Genomic DNA, 11,719 nt, shown 5'->3' with positions numbered 1-11,719 from the left:
CGGGACTTCCCCCAACACCGGGAACAATGTTTCCTGCCTCTAGCGTGTGTCCCAACCCTGAATAATCTCATGTAGCTGTTTAAATGAGACGCCCTCTCATCCTTCTAAACTCCACAGAGTGTACAAGCCCACAGCCGCTCACACAATACTCCAGGTGTGGTCTCACCAGGGCCTTGTACAACTGCAGAAGGACCTATTTGCTCCTAGACTCAACTCCTCTTGTTATGAAGGCCAACAGGCCAAAACTGCACACAATACTCCAGGTGTGGTCTCACCAGGGCCTTGTACAACTGCAGAAGGACCTCTTTGCTCCTAGACTCAACTCCTCTTGTTATGAAGGCCAACAGGCCAAAACTGCACACAATACTCCAGGTGTGGTCTCACTAAGGCCCTGTACAACTGCAGAAGGACCTCTTTGCTCCTAGACTCAACTCCTCTTGCTATGAAGGCCAACATGCCATTGGCTTTCTTCACTGCCTGCTGTACCTGCATGCTTACTTTCATAGACTGATGAACAAGGACCCCCAGATCCCCTTTTCCCAACTTGACACCATTAGATAATAATCTGCCTTCCTGTTCTTGCCACCAAAGTAGATAACCTCACATTTATCCACATCAAACAGCAGCTGCATTTCACTGAAGACCCCCCCCCCCTTCATTCCTCTAAACTCCAGCGAGTTCAGGCCCAGTTCCGCTCTGTGGGAAGGAGAGGCGGTGGGGAACATTCCCACATCCCAGCCACAGGAATGATCCCAAAATTCCCAAATTCACCTCCCCGCCTTCAATCCCAAATTACCTTTCCTGAGTCGTCCAGAACCACTTTGGGAGGGGGGGGCTTGTAGCTCGGGGGTTGCAGGCTGCAAGAGAATCAAACACAGATTAGCCATCGGTGATGACACAGGCCATTCAGCCCATCCAGTCCAGCCCTGTCCCCCACTCCAGCAATGCCCGAAGATAGACACTAAAAGCTGGAGTAACTCAGCAGGTCAGGCAGCATCTCTGTGAAGAACTTGGACAGGTACAAAGTGCTGGAGTAATTTTGTTGATAGCATGGAGCGACTGGAATATATACCTGGGTATTTAGAAGGATGAGAGGTTATCTTATTAAAACATATAAGATTATTAAGGGTTTGGACACGCTAGAGGCAGGAAACATGTTCCCGATGTTGGGGGAGTCCAGAACCAGGGGACACACACACGCACGCGCACACACACACACACACACACGCACACACGCACGCACGCACGCACGCACGCACGCACGCACACTTTAAGAATAAGGGGTCGGCCATTTAGAACGGAGACGAGGAAAAACTAGATTGAGGGGGGACTTTCATATGAAGAAAGACATTATTGCCATAGAGGGAGTACAGAGAAGGTTCACCAGACTGATTCCCGGGATGTCAGGACTTTCATCTGAAGAAAGACTGGATAGACTCGGTTTATACTCGCTAGAATTTAGAAGATTGAGGGGGGATCTTATAGAAACTTACAAAATTCTTAAGGGGTTGGACAGGCTAGATGCAGGAAGATTGTTCCCGATGTTGGGGAAGTCCAGGACAAGGGGTCACAGCTTAAGGATAAGGGGGAAATCCTTTAAAACCGAGATGAGAAGAACTTTTTTCACACAGAGAGTGGTGAATCTGTGGAACTCTCTGCCACAGAGGGTAGTTGAGGCCACACAGTTCATTGGCTATATTTAAGAGGGAGTTAGATGTGGCCCTTGTGGCTAAATCAGGGGGTATGGAGAGAAGGCAGGTACGGGATACTGAGTTGGATGATCAGCCATGATCATATTGAATGGCGAATGGTGCAGGCTCGAAGGGCCGAATGCCCTCTACTCCTGCACCTAATTTCTATGTTTCTATGTCTCTATCTAGCCTGGATTATTTATGTCTTCCTTAAGGGCCACATCTAACTCCCTCTTAAATATAGCCAATGAACTGTGTGGCCTCAACTACCCTCTGTGGCAGAGAATTCCACAGATTCACCACTCTCTGTGTGTGTGAAAAAATGTTTTTCTCATCTCGACTTCCCCCTTATCCTTAAACTGTGTGTGTGACCCCTTGTCCTGGACTTCCCCAACATCGGGAACAATCTTCCTGCATCTAGCCTGGATTATTTAAGTCTTCCTTAGTGAAAACAGAACCAAAGTAGTTATTCAATTGGTCTGCCATGTCCTTGTTCCCCATGATCAATTCACCTGTCTCTTATCCTTAAACTGTGTGTGTGTGTGTGTGTGTGTGTATGTGTGTGACCCCTTGTCCTGGACTTCCCCAACATCGGGAACAATCTTCCTGCATCTAGCCTGTCCAACCCCTTAAGAATTTTGTAAGTTTCTATAAGATCCCCTCTCAATCTCCTAAATTCTAGAGAGTATAAACCAAGTCTATCCAGTCTTTCTTCATATATCCAGTCTTTCTTTTTATGGGGAGAAGGCAGGAACGGGGAACTGATAGGGGACGATCAGCCATAGTCACAGTGAATGGGAATTGTGAGTTTGGGGGGGTTGAGGGAGGGGAGAAAGAGGGGTTGGAGATCTCACACATACTCATCCTCCTCATTTGCATCTTGTGCGTTCTTCCTCTGCCTTCTGAAGATCAGGAACGCCGTGACCAGGACCGTCAGGATGACAATAGCAGCGATAATCCCTCCGACAATCGCCCCTGTCGCTGATCCCGACTGCAGAGGGACATCTGTGGACAGACGAGGTTAGATTTAGCCTCCAGATAGCACGGAAACAGGCCCTTCCTTTGGCCCACCGAGTCCGGCCGGCCAGCGATCACCCAGTACACACACACTAGTCTAGTTTGGACATACAGCGAGGAAATATAGACAACAGGTGCAGGAGTAGAGGCCATTCGGCCCTTCGAGCCTGCACCATTCGCCATTCAATATGATCATGGCTGATCATCCAACTCAGTATCCCATCCCTGCCTTCTCTCCATACCCCCTGATTCCCAGAAGGTAGTTGAGGCCACAGTTCATTGACTATATTTAAAAGGGAGTTACATGTGGCCCTTTGAGTACAAGGATTTGAGTATTGGAGCAGGGAGGTTCTACTGCAGTTGTACAGGGTCTTGGTAAGACCACACCTGGAGTATTGCGTACAGTTTTGGCCTGTTGGCCTTTCATAGCAAAAGGATTTGAGTCTAGGAGCAGGGAGGTTCTACTGCAGTTGTACAGGGTCTTGGTGAGACCACACCTGGAGTATTGCGTACAGTTTTGGTCTCCTAATCTGAGGAAAGACATTCTTGCCATAGAGGATTTGAGTCTAGGAGCAGGGAGGTTGTACTGCAGTTGTACAGGGTCCTGGTGAGACCACACCTGGAGTATTGCGTACAGTTTTGGTCTCCTAATCTGAGGAAAGACATTCTTGACATAGAGGATTTGAGTCTAGGAGCAGGGAGGTTCTACTGCAGTTGTACAGGGTCTTGGTGAGACCACACCTGGAGTATTGCATACAGTTTTGGTCTCCGAATCTGAGGAAAGACATTCTTGCCATAGAGCGAGTACAGAGAAGGTTCACCAGACTGATTCCTGGGATGGCAGGACTTTCATATGAAGAAATACTGGATAGACTCGGCTTGTACTCGCCAGAATTTAGAAGATTGAGGGGGGATCTTATAGAAACTTACAAAATTCTTAAGGGGTTGGACAGGCTAGATGCAGGAAGATTGTTCCCGATGTTGGGGAAGTCCAGGACAAGGGGCCACACACACACACAGTTTAAGGATAAGGGGGAAGTCGAGATGAGAAAAACATTTTCTTTCGAACACAGAGAGTGGTGAATCTGTGGAATTCTCTGCCACAGAAGGTAGTTATTATGTTAAAGAATATGTGTGTTATGATTGTGTTTATAGTTTGTTTGGTTGTTTTGTTGTTTGTCTTTTGCACAAACGTCCGCGAGCATTGCCACTTTCATTTCACTGCACATCTCGTATGTGTATGTGACAAATAAACTTGACTTGACTTGGCTAGTTGAGGCCACACAGTTCATTGGCTATTTTTAAGAGGGAGTTAGATGTGGCCCTTGTGGCTAAAGGGATCAGGGGGTATGGAGAGAAGGCAGGTACAGGATACTGAGTTGGATGATCAGCCATGATCATATTGAATGACGAATGGTGCAGGCTCGAAGGGCCGAATGGCCTCTACTCCTGCACCTATTGTCTATGTTTCTATACTCAACTCCTCTTGTTATGAAGGCCAACAGGCCAACACTGCACAAAATACTCCACGTGTGATCTCACCAGGGCCCTGTACAACTGCAGAAGGACCTCTTTGCTCCTATACTTGACTCCGGTGGGCAGTGTGGTCTGTGTGATGGACTGGGCTACACCTACAATGGTGGGGAGTGTGGTGTGTGTGGGACTGGGCTACATCTACAATGGTGGGGAGTGTGGTGTGTGTGTGGGACTGGGCTACATCTACAATGGTGGGGAGTGTGGTGTGTGTGGGACTGGGCTACATCTACAGTGGTGGGGAGTGTGGTCTGTGTGTGGGACTGGGCTACATCTACAATGGTGGGGAGTGTGGTGTGTGTGTGGGACTGGGCTACATCTACAGTGGTGGGGAGTGTGGTGTGTGTGTGGGACTGGGCTACATCTACAGTGGTGGGGAGTGTGGTGTGTGTGTGGGACTGGGCTACATCTACAATGGTGGGGAGTGTGGTGTGTGTGTCGGACTGGGCTACATCTACAGTGGTGGGGAGTGTGGTGTGTGTGTGTGGGACTGGGCTACATCTACAATGGTGGGGAGTGTGGTGTGTGTGTGGGACTGGGCTACATCTACACCTGTTGTCTATGTTTCTATCGGGCACAGGGGACAAGGATGACCTCTGGGCCTGAGAGACCTTCTTCTGAATGTTTTTCTGATGATAATCGAGAGCCGAGAGGTTTAGAGGGCTCGGATTTCACAGCGGGTGGTACACCAGTCATTGAAGGTAGGCATGCAGGTGCAGCAGGCAGTGAAGAAAGCCAATGGTATGTTGGCTTTCATAGCAAGAGGATTTGAGTCTAGGAGCAGGGAGGTTCTACTGCAGTTGTACAGGGTCTTGGTGAGACCACACCTGGAGTATTGCGTGCAGTTTTGGTCTCCAAATCTGAGGAAGGACATTATTGCCATAGAGGGAGTACAGAGACGGTTCACCAGACTGATTCCTGGGATGTCAGGACTGTCTTATGAAGAAAGACTGGATAGACTTGGTTTATACTCTCTAGAATTTAGGAGATTGAGAGGGGATCTTCTAGAAACTTACAAAATTCTTAAGGGGTTGGACAGGCTAGATGCAGGAAGATTGTTCCCGATGTTGGGGAAGTCCAGGACAAGGGGTCACAGCTTAAGGATAAGGGGGAAATCCTTTAAAACCGAGATGAGGAGAACTTTTTTCACACAGAGAGTGGTGAATCTCTGGAACTCTCTGCCACAGAGGGTAGTTGAGGCCACACAGTTCATTTGCTATATTTAAGAGGGAGTTAGATGTGGCCCTTGTGGCTAAAGGGATCAGGGGGTATGGAGAGAAGGCAGGTACGGGATACTGAGTTGGATGATCAGCCATGATCATATTGAATGGCGAATGGTGCAGGCTCAAAGGGCCGAATGGCCTCTACTCCTGCACCTATTGTCTATGTTTCTATGTTTCTTTCATAGAAAATGGATAGAAACATAGAAACATAGAAATTAGGTGCAGGAGTAGGCCATTCGGCCCTTCGAGCCTGCACAGCCATTCAATATGATCATGGCTGATCATCCAACTCGGTATCCTGTACCTGCCTTCTCTCCATACCCCCTGATCCCCTTAGCCACAAGGGCCACATCTAACTCCCTCTTAAATATAGCCAATGAACTGGCCTCAACTACCCTCTGTGGCAGAGAGTTCCAGAGATTCACCACTCTCTGTGTGAAAAAAGTTCTCCTCATCTCGGTTTTAAGGATTTCCCCCTTATCCTTAAGCTGTGACCCCTTGTCCTGGACTTCCCCAACATCGGGAACAATCTTCCTGCATCTAGCCTGTCCAACCCCTTAAGAATTTTGTAAGTTTCTATAAGATTCCCTCTCAATCTCCTAAATTCTAGAGAGTATAAACCAAGTCTATCCAGTCTTTCTTCATAAGACAGTCCTGACATCCCAGGAATCAGTCTGGTGATAGGGGACAAGGATCTCCTCTGGGCCTGAGAGACCTTCTTCTGAATGTTTTTCTGATGATAATCGAGAGCTGAGAGGTTTAGAGGGCTCGGATTTCACAGCCGCTGGGCCTTGGTAAGCGTGTGGATGGCAGGAGAGGGTTGCCATGGCACCCGCATGCCTGAAGATTGCAGACATCCACTGGAATGTGGTCTCGGGCCGGTTTCATTCCCAACACATGCAAAAACGGGTGGTACACCAGTCATTGAAGGTAGGCATGCAGGTGCAGCAGGCAGTGAAGAAAGCGAATGGTATGTTGGCTTTCGTAGCAAGAGGATTTGAGTCTAGGAGCAGGGAGGTTCTACTGCAGTTGTACAGGGTCTTGGTGAGACCACACCTGGAGTATTGCGTACAGTTTTGGTCGCCAAATCTGAGGAAGGACATTATTGCCATAGAGGGAGTACAGAGAAGGTTCACCAGACTGATTCCTGGGATGTCAGGACTGTCTTATGAAGAAAGACTGGATAGACTTGGTTTATACTCTCTAGAATTTAGGAGATTGAGAGGGGATCTTATAGAAACTTACAAAATCCTTAAGGGGTTGGACAGGCTAGATGCAGGAAGATTGTTCCCGATGTTGGGGAAGTCCAGGACAAGGGGTCACAGCTTAAGGATAAGGGGGAAATCCTTTAAAACCGAGATGAGGAGAACTTTTTTCACACAGAGAGTGGTGAATCTCTGGAACTCTCTGCCACAGAGGGTAGTTGAGGCCAGTTCATTGGCTATATTTAAGAGGGAGTTAGATGTGGCCCTTGTGGCTAAGGGGATCAGGGGGTATGGAGAGAAGGCAGGTACGGGATACTGAGTTGGATGATCAGCCATGATCATATTGAATGGCGAATGGTGCAGGCTCGAAGGGCCGAATGGCCTCTACTCCTGCACCTATTGTCTATGTTTCTATGTTTCTTTCGGGCATAGGGTGCAAGTATCTCCTCCGGGCCTGAGAGACCTTCTTCTGAATGTTTTTCTGATGATAATCGAGAGCCGAGAGGTTTAGAGGGCTCGGATTTCACAGCCGCTGGGCCTTGGTAAGCGTGTGGATGGCAGGAGAGGGTTGCCATGGCACCCGCATGCCTGAAGATTGCAGACATCCACTGGAATGTGGTCTCGGGCCGGTTTAATTCCCAACGCAAGGGCAGTACTATGTATAGACACATCCCACCCCTGCCCTGCCTGCTCCTTGGCAGAGAGTGTGAGAGAGACAGGTTTACAGACAGTCCAGGCCAAGTCAGGCTGGATTAACTAATTTAGTCAGGCCCACTGACGTACTAGGCCGCACTTTCTTCACCTGACAGAATTTGTAACCAAATCTCCGCCAACAGCAGCAATAAACCTCACAGAACCGGCAATGAGAAGGGATTTAGTTTGGTTTAGAGATACAGCATTGAAACAGGCCCTTCAGCCCATCGATTCTGTGCTGGCCAGCGATGGCCCCGTACATACACACTAGTTTAACATAGAAACATAGACAATAGGTGCAGGTGTGTCCCACACACACCACACTCCCCACCATTGTAGATGTAGCCCAGTCCCACACACACCACACTCCCCACCATTGTAGATGTAGCCCAGTCCCACACACACCACACTCCCCACCATTGTAGATGTAGCCCAGTCCCACACACACACCACACTCCCCACCATTGTAGATGTAGCCCAGTCCCACACACACCACACTGCCCACCACTGTAGATGTAGCCCAGTCCCACACACACACCACACTCCCCACCACTGTAGATGTAGCCCAGTCCCACACACACCACACTGCCCACCGGAGTCAAGTATAGGAGCAAAGAGGTCCTTCTGCAGTTGTACAGGGCCCTGGTGAGACCACACCTGGAGTATTGTGTGCAGTTTTGGCCTGTTGGCCTTCATAACAAGAGGAGTTGAGTATAGAAACATAGACAACAGGTGCAGGAGTAGAGGCCATTCGGCCCTTCGAGCCTGCACCATTCGCCATTCAATATGATCACGGCTGATCATCCAACTCAGTATCCCGTACCTGCCTTCTCTCCATACCCCCTGATCCCTTTAGCCACAAGGGCCACATCTAACTCCCTCTTAAATATAGCCAATGAACTGTGTGGCCTCAACTACCTTCTGTGGCAGAGAATTCCAGAGATTCACCACTCTCTGTGTGAAAAAAAATGTTTTTCTCATCTCGGTCCTAAAAGATTTCCCCCTTATCCTTAAGCTGTGACCCCTTGTTCTGGACTTCCCCAACATCGGGAACAATCTTCCTGCATCTAGCCTGTCCAACTCCTTAAGGATTTTGTACGTTTCTATAAGATCTCCCCTCAATCTACAAAATTCTTAAGGGGTTGGACAGGCTAGATGCAGGAAGATTGTTCCCGATGTTGGGGAAGTCCAGAACAAGGGGCCACAGCTTAAGGTTAAGGGGGAAATCTTTTAGGACCGAGATGAGAAAAACATTTTTTTCACACACAGAGAGCGGTGAATCTGTGGAATTCTCTGCCACAGAAGGTAGTTGAGGCTACACAGTTCATTTGCTATATTTAAGAGGGAGTTAGATGTGGCCCTTGTGGCTAAAGGGATCAGGGGGTATGGAGAGAAGGCAGATACGGGATACTGAGTTGGATGATCAGCCGTGATCATATTGAATGGCGAATGGTGCAGGGGGTATGAAGGGCCGAATGGCCTCTACTCCTGCACCTATTGTCTATATTTCCATGTTTCTATTCCTTCTCTCCACACAGATTGCCGTCGGGGGAACTTGTCCCATTTTTTGACCAGTTGTCCCTTTATTTGGGAGCGGGAATGTCGGAGAGCTGAGCCTTCTCCCACACACACACACACGCGCATCTTTCCCGAAATTCCCCCTTGACTCAGTGGCACCGAAACCTGGCTCAGGCAGTAATTGTAGACTTTGACCCGGCATTATCTAACACTCACACTCACTCACACACACACACAGTACAAGGTCCATGCACCAGGCAGTTGCCATCAACTATTAACCCCACTCCCTGTAACAAACTTGGGCTGGTAGGTGGGGGAGGGGAGGCACTGGCAGGATTCAGGAAACACAGAAACATAGACAACAGGTGCAGGAGTAGAGGCCATTCGGCCCTTCGAGCCTGCACCATTCGCCATTCAATATGATCACGGCTGATCATCCAACTCAGTATCCCGTACCTGCCTTCTCTCCATACCCCCTGATCCCTTTAGCCACAAGGGCCACATCTAACTCCCTCTTAAATATAGCCAATGAACTGGCCTCGACTACCTTCTGTGGCAGAGAATTCCACAGATTCACCACTCTGTGTGTGTGAAAAAAAAAATGTTTTTCTCATCTCGGTCCTAAAAGATTTCCCCCTTATCCTTAAACTGTGTGTGTGGCCCCTTGTTCTGGACTTCCCCAACATCGGGAACAATCTTCCTGCATCTAGCCTGTCCAACCCCTTAAGAATTTTGTAAGTTTCTATAAGATCCCCATCAATCTTCTAAATTCTAGCGAGTACAAGCCGAGTCTATCCAGTCTTTCTTCATATGAAAGTCCTGCCATCCCAGGAATCAGTCTGGTGAACCTTCTCTGTACTCCCTCTACGGCAAGAATGTCTTTCCTCAGATTAGGAGACCAAAACTGTACTCAATACTCCAGGTGTGGTCTCACCAAGACCCTGTACAACTGCAGTAGAACCTCCCTGCTCCTATACTCAAATCCTTTTGCAATGAAAGCCAACATACCATTCGCTTTCTTTACTGCCTGCTGCACCTGCATGCCTACTTTCAATGACTTGTGTACCATGACACCCAGGTCTCGCTGCACCAGAGGTTGGACAGGCTAGATGCAGGGAGATTGTTCCCGATGTTGGGGAAGTCCAGGACAAGGGGTCACAGCTTAAGGATAAGGGGGAAATCCTTTAAAACCGAGATGAGAAGAACTTTTTTCACACAGAGAGTGGTGAATCTCTGGAACTCTCTGCCGCAGAGGGTAGTTGAGGCCACACAATTCAATTGGCTATATTTAAGAGGGAGTTAGATGTGGCCCTTGTGGCTAAGGGGATCAGGGGGTATGGAGAGAAGGCAGGTACGGGATACTGAGTTGGATGATCAGCCATGATCGTATTGAATGGCGAATGGTGCAGGCTCGAAGGGCCGAATGGCCTCTACTCCTGCACCTAATTTCTATGTGACCTTTCCAAGAAAGATCCCAATCCAAAACGTAACCTATCCATTTTCTCCGCAGATGCTGCATGTCAGACCCGCTGAGTTACTCCAGCACTTAAACCCTCCCAAGATCTCACACACACCCACTGCCTACGTTCCGCTGTGTTTGGGACTTCCTGTCGAAGTAACCACAACATATTTATAAGGCTCAGAGACGAGGAAGTGAATGTAGACACATGGATCGCAGACACCAGCTCTTTGTGGGTGGGACCGCATTCGGAGGGACCAGTTCCGTTTTGGTCACCCTGCTGTTGTTGGAAGGATTGGAGAGTTAATTAGAGATCTCGGGGAAAACCCACACAGGCCACGGGTAGAACGTGCAAACTCCGTACAGACAGCACCCGTAGCCAGGATCGAACGAGGAACTTTGGAACCCTAACACCCCTCGCCAACACACATATTGGTTGCAAGAGTCACACAGCACAGAAACAGGCCCTTCAGCTCTACTAGTCCACCCCGACCAACATGCCCCATCTACACTAGTCCTAGTCCCACCCCGACCAACATGCCCCGTCTACACTAGTCCTAGTCCCACCCCGACCAACATGCCCCATCTACACTAGTCCCACCCCGACCACCATGCCCCATCTACACTAGTCCCACCCCGACCAACATGCCCCATCTACACTAGTCCCACCCCGACCAACATGCCCCATCTACACTAGTCCCACCCCGACCAACATGCCCCATCTACACTAGTCCCACCCCCATCCCACGACCAACATGCCCCGTCTACACTAGTCCCAGTCCCACCCCCTGTCTACACTAGTCCCACCACGACCACCATCCCCCATCTACACTAGTCCCACCCCGACCTACATGCCCCATCTACACTAGTCCCACCCCGACCAACATGCCCCATCTACACTAGTCCCACCCCGACCAACATGCCCCGTCTACACTAGTCCCACCCCGACCAACATGCCCCATTTACACTAGTCCCACCCCGACCAACATGCCCCATCTACACTAGTCCCACCCCGACCAACATGCCCCGTCTACACTAGTCCCACCCCGACCAACATGCCCCGTCTACACTAGCCCACCCCCGTCTACTTGCCCCGTCTACACTAGTCCCACCCCCGACCAAACATGCCCCGTCTACACTAGTCCCACCCCGACCACATGCCCCATCTACCCTAGTCCCACCCCGACCAACATGCCCCATCTACACTAGTCCCACCCCGACCAACATGCCCCATCTACACTAGTCCCACCCCGACCAACATGCCCCGTCTACACTAGTCCCACCTGCTGCCCGCGTTTGGCCCATATCCCTCCAAACTTGTCCTATCCATGTATATGAAAATGCTGGAGAAACTCAGCGGGTGAGGCAGCATCTGTGGAG

This window comes from Leucoraja erinacea, unplaced genomic scaffold (assembly GCF_028641065.1).
Source record: "Leucoraja erinacea ecotype New England unplaced genomic scaffold, Leri_hhj_1 Leri_1085S, whole genome shotgun sequence".
NCBI classification, from domain to species: Eukaryota; Metazoa; Chordata; class Chondrichthyes; order Rajiformes; family Rajidae; genus Leucoraja; species Leucoraja erinaceus.
Note: the sequence above shows the minus strand (reverse complement) of the source record.